Genomic DNA, 14,321 nt, shown 5'->3' on the forward strand with positions numbered 1-14,321 from the left:
TTCAGCAACACTTTAACTGATAACACATGTTAAACAACTATGTTGAACAAAACTGCCATGGAATCGTTACATCAGCGCCTCGCTTCATAAACAAGTGGTCATTTCAAAGTGACAACCGTGTACTAAGGCATCGCGTTTTATCGCTCCTTCAATCTGGCGTTCATTTCCCAGAGGGGAGGAGCACTACGACATAAGGAAAGCAATCGAGGACGAACAATTCATAAAGGTATTATGTCTACACATTGTCCCCCGTTAGAATTCGTCACATCGAACAAGCTCGTAACAGCAGATTCGCTGTTTGGCGGACACAATAACTGAACACTATTGTTAAATTAACATTATTGTTAATGAAGGCCAGGTGAGATGGGCACCTCGTCTCGGATTGTGTTCAGCTATTTAAAGCCCGGTTCGATTCAAGGAAATAGCTAGTCTTCCTTATTATCAGTCTCTCTAAACTTTTGTTTGGCTCTAATGGATGCATCAAGAGTCTCTGTGTTTGTGCTCCTGATGGCTGTCCTTAGTCTTGGTAAGTGTATTTTGGTGTTTCCTTTTTTCTTATGTGTTTCAGTGGATGACTTCTCCTGATAATCAACTTGACCACCCATCTCATGTTGTAGTATTAAGTTCTCCAGCAGAGCGACAGCAGCGAGGTGAAACTGGCTTGTTGCTATCACGAGTGATCAGAGACCATGAAGGTTTGAGTGCTCTTGACATTACGGTGTCTTTTTGGGATTTAATTACCAGGGCTCGGATGACCACTGTAGTTGTATCTGCAACTTATTTTGGCTAGGGTTAATGTCTACATCTTACAGCTACCTGTGTCGTGTCTGTTTAGATGCTCATGGTGACCTGCCCCAGCTCAGACTACAGCTCCAGGATGAGGAAGGTGGCAATTCAGCTTTTGAACGTTCTGTAGTGGTGAAGGGAGGAACTAAGGGTGTTTGAAGGTAAAGTGTAAGCACTGGAGTGCTCCAGTCTGTTTTGGAGAACCTGTGTAGTAGCAAACCACTCACTCATGTGGATGTAATCCTCCAGGATTTGAAATGGTTCATCAAGGAATGTTCTGCTTTCAGGTGGTGAGTCTAAGGGATGGCGTTCTCTGCAGCTATTGCCCTGTGCTGTGAACTTGCTGCAGGCCACCAGTACATGCCATCTGAATTGTCATGTGGGTCTGCATGGTCACAGGCTCTGGCAATTGAGTCTACCCTGCAAATGGTTTCTGAATAAATGTTCTCAAACTACTGGTCAACTTGCTTTCTTTTCCCAAAGACAAGTTTGCCTGGAGTGGTCTGGATCTTTTAAAAGCAGTATTTAAATTCCTGATTACATGAAGCCTACATTCCTGCCAATCTTGACTTAAATGGACCAAAAGACAGGTGAATTTACTGTTAATTCAGCTTGAATGAGTGGGGGGATGTGTAATATGTCTGTATTTTGGAATGGAAGTACAGAAAGCTGGCTTTCTTTTGGCACAGAGGAGAGCTGGTATTCACAATGAGAGTTCAAGGCTGCAATGCCTTACCATGAACTACTTGGTAGCTTATTCTGTTACCATCATACATTGTTAACGGGCACAGTCATTCCACTGAATTGGTGTGTTGGCAAAGGACCCATTCTCTTGGCCACTGTAGTGGAAACTATGCCAAAATTCACACATTCCATGTAAGAAAGCTCTCAAAACAAATGGGGTGGTTTATATGCACTGACTTGATCAATGTAAGGGCAGGTTTTTTTGTTTTGTTTCCCTCCCCCCCTTTTAGTTGTACTACAACAAACAATCTTTCAGAAATGACTGACTGACTTGGGGCAAACATGATTACACACCACAATCAATGAGGTCTTGCCTGACCTTCCAGAGATGATGAAGGATATTCTAGAAGAGACCTTCCATTCCCTTGGGCTGGCGACATATGATTTTCAGTTCAAGCCTGCAAAGTCCTGGCTGTGTGGGAGCTGAGATAGTAGGCTGCATTCAAGAGAAAGCTAAAATATAAAAGCATTCACATTGTATTCTTACACAGAAAATTATTTATTTTATTTGCAGCCTAGGCTCCTGAAACCAGTAGCACTTCTGTTGATGCCTCCCCAGGACCACCTGCATTCTTGCAGTCACTTTCACCTACAAGTTAATTCTCAACCTCGTCCAACAGCTGCCAAAACCCTCATACAGAATGGATGGATACCTTTATGATCCATGCGCTACTTTCTCAGACAAATTGACGCGATCATTTGACAGAGGAAAAAAACCTACCTAGACCACGAATGAGAAAGAAAGCGATCTGGATTGTAGAATCTTTTTAAACTTGATCTGGTGATAGCCAAGGGCTGCCATTCTCGCAGTCAAACTTGCCCTAGAGCAATGGAGACACTGGTCAGAAGGGGCTGAACACCCCTTCTTGGTATACACAGACCATCGAAACCTAGAGTACCTACGGTCAGCTCGATGACTCAATCCAAGTCAAGCTAGGTGGTCTCCCGGTTTAACTTCACTGTGTCTTACAGACCCGGTTCCAAGAATCAAAAGGTAGATGCCTTGTCACAGATCTATGACAAGAGAGAGACCAACCCGAATCCAGAGACCATCCTGCCTAATAGCTGCTTCCTTGCTCCCATACGTTGACGCTTCCAAGACGACCTGGAGAATGCTCTGAAGGATGACCCTAGCCCAGAGGAATGCCCCCCAGAAACACAATACATTTCAGCTTCCCACAGAGGAACATGACTAGAATGGGCTCATACGACCTTATGTAACGGACATCTGGGTATCACTCGCACCACGTAACTTTTGGTGGCCCTCCCTTCCTCACGATATGCGTGCTTTACATGATGTCTTGTGTAGTCTGTGCCCAGTCACGCACCCATCGCACTTTCCCTGCTGGAAAGCTACAGTCCCCGCCACATCGCCCCTGGACTCACATTGCAACAGACTTCATCACAGACTTACCTGCCTCTGAGAGAAACATGGTCATAATGCTGGTAGTGGACAAGCTGTCTAACATGTCGCCTCATTCCTTTTCCTCACTTGCCTATGGCCTTGGAAACCGCAGAAGCCATGTTCACTTAAGTATTTTGCATATTTGGTCTACCAGAAGAGATCTGATCATGGTTCCAAATTTACATCAAGTCTGGAGGCAGTTTTGTAAACTAGGAATATAACTATGAATCTCTCCTCTGGTCACCATCCTCAGTCGACTGGGTAACTCAAGAGCTCGGAAGGTTCCTCCACCAGTAGTGTACCTCACAAACTGACTGGCACAAATTCCTCACATGGGCGGAATACACCCGCAACTCGCTCACGCACTCCTCCACTTGGCTCACTCCCTTTGAATGCGTCCACGGTCATCTTAAATGCTCCTAGTCTGCCTGTAGTGTTGAGGAATAGTACATTATAAAAGCAAGTGACAGTACATTATGTAAAAAACAAACAAACAAAAAAAAACAGTTAAATGAGTCATATAATGAGGATTTGACAATTAAATAATGCTGTTTGATATGCTACCTGCATAGAAATATTACTGAAATGATTCTCTTAACAGTGTGATCATGTTAATTTATCATAAAAAAGGCAATTGGATTTATTGGTTCCAAATGCACTTTTTTGTCAATTGCACTAGTTTTAAACTGTACAATTTATAAATTGTTCTGTAAAGTTGTTTACATGGTTACTGTATTGTCAGAATATCTCAGCAAAAATCAAAGGTTCTAGGTTGTGTTTTGTTTTTTCTTCGTAAAAACAACATTTTTTATTTTCTACAGCGTGCGTTTCAGAAGTGGTCAATCAACTATTATTTTTAGCATTTATCATTTACTAAACTATAGTCTTGTTTAGATTGTGTGCATTTTCCTGATGCCTCACGGTTAGCATAGGCATATTCGTTATACATTGTTGTATATTGCGCAAATAAAATCTTCATTTAGCAGGGAAATGTTTCATAGCCTAGAATCACAAAAGCTCTCATTCCAGCCCTACTATGGCGCTCAGGAATAACATTAATGCAGCCGCAGTTTTGAATTGTCGGTTGAACTGTTGCTTCGTTTATCTTAAAGCAACGTTTTTTTTTCACTGACGGCATGTTAGTAAAGTGTTCAGCAACACTTTAACTGATAACACATGTTAAACAACTATGTTGAACAAAACTGCCATGGAATCGTTACATCAGCGCCTCGCTTCATAAACAAGTGGTCATTTCAAAGTGACAACCGTGTGCTAAGGCATCGCGTTTTATCGCTCCTTCAATCTGGCGTTCATTTCCCAGAGGGGAGGAGCACTACGACATAAGGAAAGCAATCGAGGACGAACAATTCATAAAGGTATTATGTCTACACATTGTCCCCCGTTAGAATTCGTCACATCGAACAAGCTCGTAACAGCAGATTCGCTGTTTGGCGGACACAATAACTGAACACTATTGTTAAATTAACATTATTGTTAATGAAGGCCAGGTGAGATGGGCACCTCGTCTCGGATTGTGTTCAGCTATTTAAAGCCCGGTTCGATTCAAGGAAATAGCTAGTCTTCCTTATTATCAGTCTCTCTAAACTTTTGTTTGGCTCTAATGGATGCATCAAGAGTCTCTGTGTTTGTGCTCCTGATGGCTGTCCTTAGTCTTGGTAAGTGTATTTTGGTGTTTCTTTTTTTCTTATGTGTTTCAGTGGATGACTTCTCCTGATAATCAACTTGACCACCCATCTCATGTTGTAGTATTAAGTTCTCCAGCAGAGCGACAGCAGCGAGGTGAAACTGGCTTGTTGCTATCACGAGTGATCAGAGACCACGAAGGTTTGAGTGCTCTTGACATTACGGTGTCTTTTTGGGATTTAATTACCAGGGCTCGGATGACCACTGTAGTTGTATCTGCAACTTATTTTGGCTAGGGTTAATGTCTACATCTTACAGCTACCTGTGTCGTGTCTGTTTAGATGCTCATGGTGACCTGCCCCAGCTCAGACTACAGCTCCAGGATGAGGAAGGTGGCAATTCAGCTTTTGAACGTTCTGTAGTGGTGAAGGGAGGAACTAAGGGTGTTTGAAGGTAAAGTGTAAGCACTGGAGTGCTCCAGTCTGTTTTGGAGAACCTGTGTAGTAGCAAACCACTCACTCATGTGGATGTAATCCTCCAGGATTTGAAATGGTTCATCAAGGAATGTTCTGCTTTCAGGTGGTGTGAGTCTAAGGGATGGCGTTCTCTGCAGCTATTGCCCTGTGCTGTGAACTTGCTGCAGGCCACCAGTACATGCCATCTGAATTGTCATGTGGGTCTGCATGGTCACAGGCTCTGGCAATTGAGTCTACCCTGCAAATGGTTTCTGAATAAATGTTCTCAAACTACTGGTCAACTTGCTTTCTTTTCCCAAAGACAAGTTTGCCTGGAGTGGTCTGGATCTTTTAAAAGCAGTATTTAAATTCCTGATTACATGAAGCCTACATTCCTGCCAATCTTGACTTAAATGGACCAAAAGCCAGGTGAATTTACTGTTAATTCAGCTTGAATGAGTGGGGGGATGTGTAATATGTCTGTATTTTGGAATGGAAGTACAGAAAGCTGGCTTTCTTTTGGCACAGAGGAGAGCTGGTATTCACAATGAGAGTTCAAGGCTGCAATGCCTTACCATGAACTACTTGGTAGCTTATTCTGTTACCATCATACATTGTTAACGGGCACAGTCATTCCACTGAATTGGTGTGTTGGCAAAGGACCCATTATCTTGGCCACTGTAGTGGACACTATGCCAAAATTCACACATTCCATGTAAGAAAGCTCTCAAAACAAATGGGGTGGTTTATATGCACTGACTTGATCAATGTAAGGGCAGGTTTTTTTTGTTTTGTTTCCCTCCCCCCCTTTTAGTTGTACTACAACAAACAATCTTCCAGAAATGACTGACTGACTTGGGGCAAACATGATTACACACCACAATCAATGAGGTCTTGCCTGACCTTCCAGAGATGATGAAGGATATTCTAGAAGAGACCTTCCATTCCCTTGGGCTGGCGACATATGATTTTCAGTTCAAGCCTGCAAAGTCCTGGCTGTGTGGGAGCTGAGATAGTAGGCTGCATTCAAGAGAAAGCTAAAATATAAAAGCATTCACATTGTATTCTTACACAGAAAATTATTTATTTTATTTGCAGCCTAGGCTCCTGAAACCAGTAGCACTTCTGTTGATGCCTCCCCAGGACCACCTGCATTCTTGCAGTCACTTTCACCTACAAGTTAATTCTCAACCTCGTCCAACAGCTGCCAAAACCCTCATACAGAATGGATGGATACCTTTATGATCCATGGGCTACATTCCCAGACAAATTGACGCGATCATTTGACAGAGGAAAAAAACCTACCTAGACCACGAATGAGAAAGAAAGCGATCTGGATTGTAGTTTGTGAGATGATGTCCAAGACTTTATGCATAAATCAAAGGAACTCTACTGATGGTGGCAAAATAATCTCCATCTGTGCAAGACAGAATAGAGACGTGATTGGGCTGGATGAATAAATGGAGATATTAGCTTGGTGCTAACACAAAATAAATATGTGAAGGATCTACTTCATGAAGAGGCTGAACAAATTTAACCTTACCCCTAATATCACCAAATACCAAAAACAAGGACTTCAATATAATTTATTAAAAACTGAGGCAGTAGAATCTTTTTAAACTTGATCTGGTGATAGCCAAGGGCTGCCATTCTCGCAGTCAAACTTGCCCTAGAGCAATGGAGACACTGGTCAGAAGGGGCTGAACACCCCTTCTTGGTATACACAGACCATCGAAACCTAGAGTACCTACGGTCAGCTCGATGACTCAATCCAAGTCAAGCTAGGTGGTCTCCCGGTTTAACTTCACTGTGTCTTACAGACCCGGTTCCAAGAATCAAAAGGTAGATGCCTTGTCACAGATCTATGACAAGAGAGAGACCAACCCGAATCCAGAGACCATCCTGCCTAATAGCTGCTTCCTTGCTCCCATACGTTGACGCTTCCAAGACGACCTGGAGAATGCTCTGAAGGATGACCCTAGCCCAGAGGAATGCCCCCCAGAAACACAATACATTTCAGCTTCCCACAGAGGAACATGACTAGAATGGGCTCATACGACCTTATGTAACGGACATCTGGGTATCACTCGCACCACGTAACTTTTGGTGGCCCTCCCTTCCTCACGATATGCGTGCTTTACATGATGTCTTGTGTAGTCTGTGCCCAGTCACGCACCCATCGCACTTTCCCTGCTGGAAAGCTACAGTCCCCGCCACATCGCCCCTGGACTCACATTGCAACAGACTTCATCACAGACTTACCTGCCTCTGAGAGAAACATGGTCATAATGCTGGTAGTGGACAAGCTGTCTAACATGTCGCCTCATTCCTTTTCCTCACTTGCCTATGGCCTTGGAAACCGCAGAAGCCATGTTCACTTAAGTATTTTGCATATTTGGTCTACCAGAAGAGATCTGATCATGGTTCCAAATTTACATCAAGTCTGGAGGCAGTTTTGTAAACTAGGAATATAACTATGAATCTCTCCTCTGGTCACCATCCTCAGTCGACTGGGTAACTCAAGAGCTCGGAAGGTTCCTCCACCAGTAGTGTACCTCACAAACTGACTGGCACAAATTCCTCACATGGGCGGAATACACCCGCAACTCGCTCACGCACTCCTCCACTTGGCTCACTCCCTTTGAATGCGTCCACGGTCATCTAAGATGCTCCTAGTCTGCCTGTAGTGTTGAGGAATAGTACATTATAAAAGCAAGTGACAGTACATTATGTAAAAAACAAACAAACAAAAAAAAACAGTTAAATGAGTCATATAATGAGGATTTGACAATTAAATAATGCTGTTTGATATGCTACCTGCATAGAAATATTACTGAAATGATTCTCTTAACAGTGTGATCATGTTAATTTATCATAAAAAAGGCAATTGGATTTATTGGTTCCAAATGCACTTTTTTGTCAATTGCACTAGTTTTAAACTGTACAATTTATAAATTGTTCTGTAAAGTTGTTTACATGGTTACTGTATTGTCAGAATATCTCAGCAAAAATCAAAGGTTCTAGGTTGTGTTTTGTTTTTTCTTCGTAAAAACAACATTTTTTATTTTCTACAGCGTGCGTTTCAGAAGTGGTCAATCAACTATTATTTTTAGCATTTATCATTTACTAAACTATAGTCTTGTTTAGATTGTGTGCATTTTCCTGATGCCTCACGGTTAGCATAGGCATATTCGTTATACATTGTTGTATATTGCGCAAATAAAATCTTCATTTAACAGGGAAATGTTTCATAGCCTAGAATCACAAAAGCTCTCATTCCAGCCCTACTATGGCGCTCAGGAATAACATTAATGCAGCCGCAGTTTTGAATTGTCGGTTGAACTGTTGCTTCGTTTATCTTAAAGCAACGTTTTTTTTTCACTGACGGCATGTTAGTAAAGTGTTCAGCAACACTTTAACTGATAACACATGTTAAACAACTATGTTGAACAAAACTGCCATGGAATCGTTACATCAGCGCCTCGCTTCATAAACAAGTGGTCATTTCAAAGTGACAACCGTGTGCTAAGGCATCGCGTTTTATCGCTCCTTCAATCTGGCGTTCATTTCCCAGAGGGGAGGAGCACTACGACATAAGGAAAGCAATCGAGGACGAACAATTCATAAAGGTATTATGTCTACACATTGTCCCCCGTTAGAATTCGTCACATCGAACAAGCTCGTAACAGCAGATTCGCTGTTTGGCGGACACAATAACTGAACACTATTGTTAAATTAACATTATTGTTAATGAAGGCCAGGTGAGATGGGCACCTCGTCTCGGATTGTGTTCAGCTATTTAAAGCCCGGTTCGATTCAAGGAAATAGCTAGTCTTCCTTATTATCAGTCTCTCTAAACTTTTGTTTGGCTCTAATGGATGCATCAAGAGTCTCTGTGTTTGTGCTCCTGATTGCTGTCCTTAGTCTTGGTAAGTGTATTTTGGTGTTTCCTTTTTTCTTATGTGTTTCAGTGGATGACTTCTCCTGATAATCAACTTGACCACCCATCTCATGTTGTAGTATTAAGTTCTCCAGCAGAGCGACAGCAGCGAGGTGAAACTGGCTTGTTGCTATCACGAGTGATCAGAGACCACGAAGGTTTGAGTGCTCTTGACATTACGGTGTCTTTTTGGGATTTAATTACCAGGGCTCGGATGACCACTGTAGTTGTATCTGCAACTTATTTTGGCTAGGGTTAATGTCTACATCTTACAGCTACCTGTGTCGTGTCTGTTTAGATGCTCATGGTGACCTGCCCCAGCTCAGACTACAGCTCCAGGATGAGGAAGGTGGCAATTCAGCTTTTGAACGTTCTGTAGTGGTGAAGGGAGGAACTAAGGGTGTTTGAAGGTAAAGTGTAAGCACTGGAGTGCTCCAGTCTGTTTTGGAGAACCTGTGTAGTAGCAAACCACTCACTCATGTGGATGTAATCCTCCAGGATTTGAAATGGTTCATCAAGGAATGTTCTGCTTTCAGGTGGTGTGAGTCTAAGGGATGGCGTTCTCTGCAGCTATTGCCCTGTGCTGTGAACTTGCTGCAGGCCACCAGTACATGCCATCTGAATTGTCATGTGGGTCTGCATGGTCACAGGCTCTGGCAATTGAGTCTACCCTGCAAATGGTTTCTGAATAAATGTTCTCAAACTACTGGTCAACTTGCTTTCTTTTCCCAAAGACAAGTTTGCCTGGAGTGGTCTGGATCTTTTAAAAGCAGTATTTAAATTCCTGATTACATGAAGCCTACATTCCTGCCAATCTTGACTTAAATGGACCAAAAGCCAGGTGAATTTACTGTTAATTCAGCTTGAATGAGTGGGGGGATGTGTAATATGTCTGTATTTTGGAATGGAAGTACAGAAAGCTGGCTTTCTTTTGGCACAGAGGAGAGCTGGTATTCACAATGAGAGTTCAAGGCTGCAATGCCTTACCATGAACTACTTGGTAGCTTATTCTGTTACCATCATACATTGTTAACGGGCACAGTCATTCCACTGAATTGGTGTGTTGGCAAAGGACCCATTCTCTTGGCCACTGTAGTGGAAACTATGCCAAAATTCACACATTCCATGTAAGAAAGCTCTCAAAACAAATGGGGTGGTTTATATGCACTGACTTGATCAATGTAAGGGCAGGTTTTTTTGTTTTGTTTCCCTCCCCCCCTTTTAGTTGTACTACAACAAACAATCTTCCAGAAATGACTGACTGACTTGGGGCAAACATGATTACACACCACAATCAATGAGGTCTTGCCTGACCTTCCAGAGATGATGAAGGATATTCTAGAAGAGACCTTCCATTCCCTTGGGCTGGCGACATATGATTTTCAGTTCAAGCCTGCAAAGTCCTGGCTGTGTGGGAGCTGAGATAGTAGGCTGCATTCAAGAGAAAGCTAAAATATAAAAGCATTCACATTGTATTCTTACACAGAAAATTATTTATTTTATTTGCAGCCTAGGCTCCTGAAACCAGTAGCACTTCTGTTGATGCCTCCCCAGGACCACCTGCATTCTTGCAGTCACTTTCACCTACAAGTTAATTCTCAACCTCGTCCAACAGCTGCCAAAACCCTCATACAGAATGGATGGATACCTTTATGATCCATGGGCTACATTCCCAGACAAATTGACGCGATCATTTGACAGAGGAAAAAAACCTACCTAGACCACGAATGAGAAAGAAAGCGATCTGGATTGTAGTTTGTGAGATGATGTCCAAGACTTTATGCATAAATCAAAGGAACTCTACTGATGGTGGCAAAATAATCTCCATCTGTGCAAGACAGAATAGAGACGTGATTGGGCTGGATGAATAAATGGAGATATTAGCTTGGTGCTAACACAAAATAAATATGTGAAGGATCTACTTCATGAAGAGGCTGAACAAATTTAACCTTACCCCTAATATCACCAAATACCAAAAACAAGGACTTCAATATAATTTATTAAAAACTGAGGCAGTAGAATCTTTTTAAACTTGATCTGGTGATAGCCAAGGGCTGCCATTCTCGCAGTCAAACTTGCCCTAGAGCAATGGAGACACTGGTCAGAAGGGGCTGAACACCCCTTCTTGGTATACACAGACCATCGAAACCTAGAGTACCTACGGTCAGCTCGATGACTCAATCCAAGTCAAGCTAGGTGGTCTCCCGGTTTAACTTCACTGTGTCTTACAGACCCGGTTCCAAGAATCAAAAGGTAGATGCCTTGTCACAGATCTATGACAAGAGAGAGACCAACCCGAATCCAGAGACCATCCTGCCTAATAGCTGCTTCCTTGCTCCCATACGTTGACGCTTCCAAGACGACCTGGAGAATGCTCTGAAGGATGACCCTAGCCCAGAGGAATGCCCCCCAGAAACACAATACATTTCAGCTTCCCACAGAGGAACATGACTAGAATGGGCTCATACGACCTTATGTAACGGACATCTGGGTATCACTCGCACCACGTAACTTTTGGTGGCCCTCCCTTCCTCACGATATGCGTGCTTTACATGATGTCTTGTGTAGTCTGTGCCCAGTCACGCACCCATCGCACTTTCCCTGCTGGAAAGCTACAGTCCCCGCCACATCGCCCCTGGACTCACATTGCAACAGACTTCATCACAGACTTACCTGCCTCTGAGAGAAACATGGTCATAATGCTGGTAGTGGACAAGCTGTCTAACATGTCGCCTCATTCCTTTTCCTCACTTGCCTATGGCCTTGGAAACCGCAGAAGCCATGTTCACTTAAGTATTTTGCATATTTGGTCTACCAGAAGAGATCTGATCATGGTTCCAAATTTACATCAAGTCTGGAGGCAGTTTTGTAAACTAGGAATATAACTATGAATCTCTCCTCTGGTCACCATCCTCAGTCGACTGGGTAACTCAAGAGCTCGGAAGGTTCCTCCACCAGTAGTGTACCTCACAAACTGACTGGCACAAATTCCTCACATGGGCGGAATACACCCGCAACTCGCTCACGCACTCCTCCACTTGGCTCACTCCCTTTGAATGCGTCCACGGTCATCTAAGATGCTCCTAGTCTGCCTGTAGTGTTGAGGAATAGTACATTATAAAAGCAAGTGACAGTACATTATGTAAAAAACAAACAAACAAAAAAAAACAGTTAAATGAGTCATATAATGAGGATTTGACAATTAAATAATGCTGTTTGATATGCTACCTGCATAGAAATATTACTGAAATGATTCTCTTAACAGTGTGATCATGTTAATTTATCATAAAAAAGGCAATTGGATTTATTGGTTCCAAATGCACTTTTTTGTCAATTGCACTAGTTTTAAACTGTACAATTTATAAATTGTTCTGTAAAGTTGTTTACATGGTTACTGTATTGTCAGAATATCTCAGCAAAAATCAAAGGTTCTAGGTTGTGTTTTGTTTTTTCTTCGTAAAAACAACATTTTTTATTTTCTACAGCGTGCGTTTCAGAAGTGGTCAATCAACTATTATTTTTAGCATTTATCATTTACTAAACTATAGTCTTGTTTAGATTGTGTGCATTTTCCTGATGCCTCACGGTTAGCATAGGCATATTCGTTATACATTGTTGTATATTGCGCAAATAAAATCTTCATTTAACAGGGAAATGTTTCATAGCCTAGAATCACAAAAGCTCTCATTCCAGCCCTACTATGGCGCTCAGGAATAACATTAATGCAGCCGCAGTTTTGAATTGTCGGTTGAACTGTTGCTTCGTTTATCTTAAAGCAACGTTTTTTTTTCACTGACGGCATGTTAGTAAAGTGTTCAGCAACACTTTAACTGATAACACATGTTAAACAACTATGTTGAACAAAACTGCCATGGAATCGTTACATCAGCGCCTCGCTTCATAAACAAGTGGTCATTTCAAAGTGACAACCGTGTGCTAAGGCATCGCGTTTTATCGCTCCTTCAATCTGGCGTTCATTTCCCAGAGGGGAGGAGCACTACGACATAAGGAAAGCAATCGAGGACGAACAATTCATAAAGGTATTATGTCTACACATTGTCCCCCGTTAGAATTCGTCACATCGAACAAGCTCGTAACAGCAGATTCGCTGTTTGGCGGACACAATAACTGAACACTATTGTTAAATTAACATTATTGTTAATGAAGGCCAGGTGAGATGGGCACCTCGTCTCGGATTGTGTTCAGCTATTTAAAGCCCGGTTCGATTCAAGGAAATAGCTAGTCTTCCTTATTATCAGTCTCTCTAAACTTTTGTTTGGCTCTAATGGATGCATCAAGAGTCTCTGTGTTTGTGCTCCTGATGGCTGTCCTTAGTCTTGGTAAGTGTATTTTGGTGTTTCCTTTTTTCTTATGTGTTTCAGTGGATGACTTCTCCTGATAATCAACTTGACCACCCATCTCATGTTGTAGTATTAAGTTCTCCAGCAGAGCGACAGCAGCGAGGTGAAACTGGCTTGTTGCTATCACGAGTGATCAGAGACCATGAAGGTTTGAGTGCTCTTGACATTACGGTGTCTTTTTGGGATTTAATTACCAGGGCTCGGATGACCACTGTAGTTGTATCTGCAACTTATTTTGGCTAGGGTTAATGTCTACATCTTACAGCTACCTGTGTCGTGTCTGTTTAGATGCTCATGGTGACCTGCCCCAGCTCAGACTACAGCTCCAGGATGAGGAAGGTGGCAATTCAGCTTTTGAACATTCTGTAGTGGTGAAGGGAGGAACTAAGGGTGTTTGAAGGTAAAGTGTAAGCACTGGAGTGCTCCAGTCTGTTTTGGAGAACCTGTGTAGTAGCAAACCACTCGCTCATGTGGATGTAATCCTCCAGGATTTGAAATGGTTCATCAAGGAATGTTCTGCTTTCAGGTGGTGTGAGTCTAACGGATGGCGTTCTCTGCAGCTATTGCCTTGTGCTGTGAACTTGCTGCAGGCCACCAGTACATGCCATCTGAATTGTCATGTGGGTCTGCATGGTCACAGGCTCTGGCAATTGAGTCTACCCTGCAAATGGTTTCTGAATAAATGTTCTCAAACTACTGGTCAACTTGCTTTCTTTTCCCAAAGACAAGTTTGCCTGGAGTGGTCTGGATCTTTTAAAAGCAGTATTTAAATTCCTGATTACATGAAGCCTACATTCCTGCCAATCTTGACTTAAATGGACCAAAAGCCAGGTGAATTTACTGTTAATTCAGCTTGAATGAGTGGGGGGATGTGTAATATGTCTGTATTTTGGAATGGAAGTACAGAAAGCTGGCTTTCTTTTGGCACAGAGGAGAGCTGGTATTCACAATGAGAGTTCAAGGCTGCAATGCCTTACCATGAACTA

At 42.4% G+C, this 14,321-nt stretch overlaps 2 long non-coding RNA genes across 2 annotated transcripts; both read left to right on the forward strand.

Moving 5' to 3' along the window:
* Positions 1 to 442: 442 nt before the first annotated feature.
* Positions 443 to 1,224, forward strand: LOC145658652 (uncharacterized). The gene is made up of 4 exons (XR_014124337.1): positions 443 to 526; positions 618 to 695; positions 836 to 947; positions 1,074 to 1,224. It is a non-coding gene; the product is annotated as an uncharacterized LOC145658652 (long non-coding RNA).
* A 12,006-nt stretch (positions 1,225 to 13,230) lies between these two features.
* LOC145658651 (uncharacterized) lies at positions 13,231 to 14,014 on the forward strand. Its single transcript, XR_014124336.1, has 4 exons — positions 13,231 to 13,314; positions 13,406 to 13,483; positions 13,624 to 13,735; positions 13,862 to 14,014. It is a non-coding gene; the product is annotated as an uncharacterized LOC145658651 (long non-coding RNA).
* The last annotated feature ends 307 nt before the right edge of the window (positions 14,015 to 14,321 follow it).

The sequence above is a fragment of the Electrophorus electricus genome, chromosome 6 (assembly GCF_041902795.1).
Source record: "Electrophorus electricus isolate QZ-2024a chromosome 6, ASM4190279v1, whole genome shotgun sequence".
In the NCBI taxonomy this organism is placed as follows: domain Eukaryota; kingdom Metazoa; phylum Chordata; class Actinopteri; order Gymnotiformes; family Gymnotidae; genus Electrophorus; species Electrophorus electricus.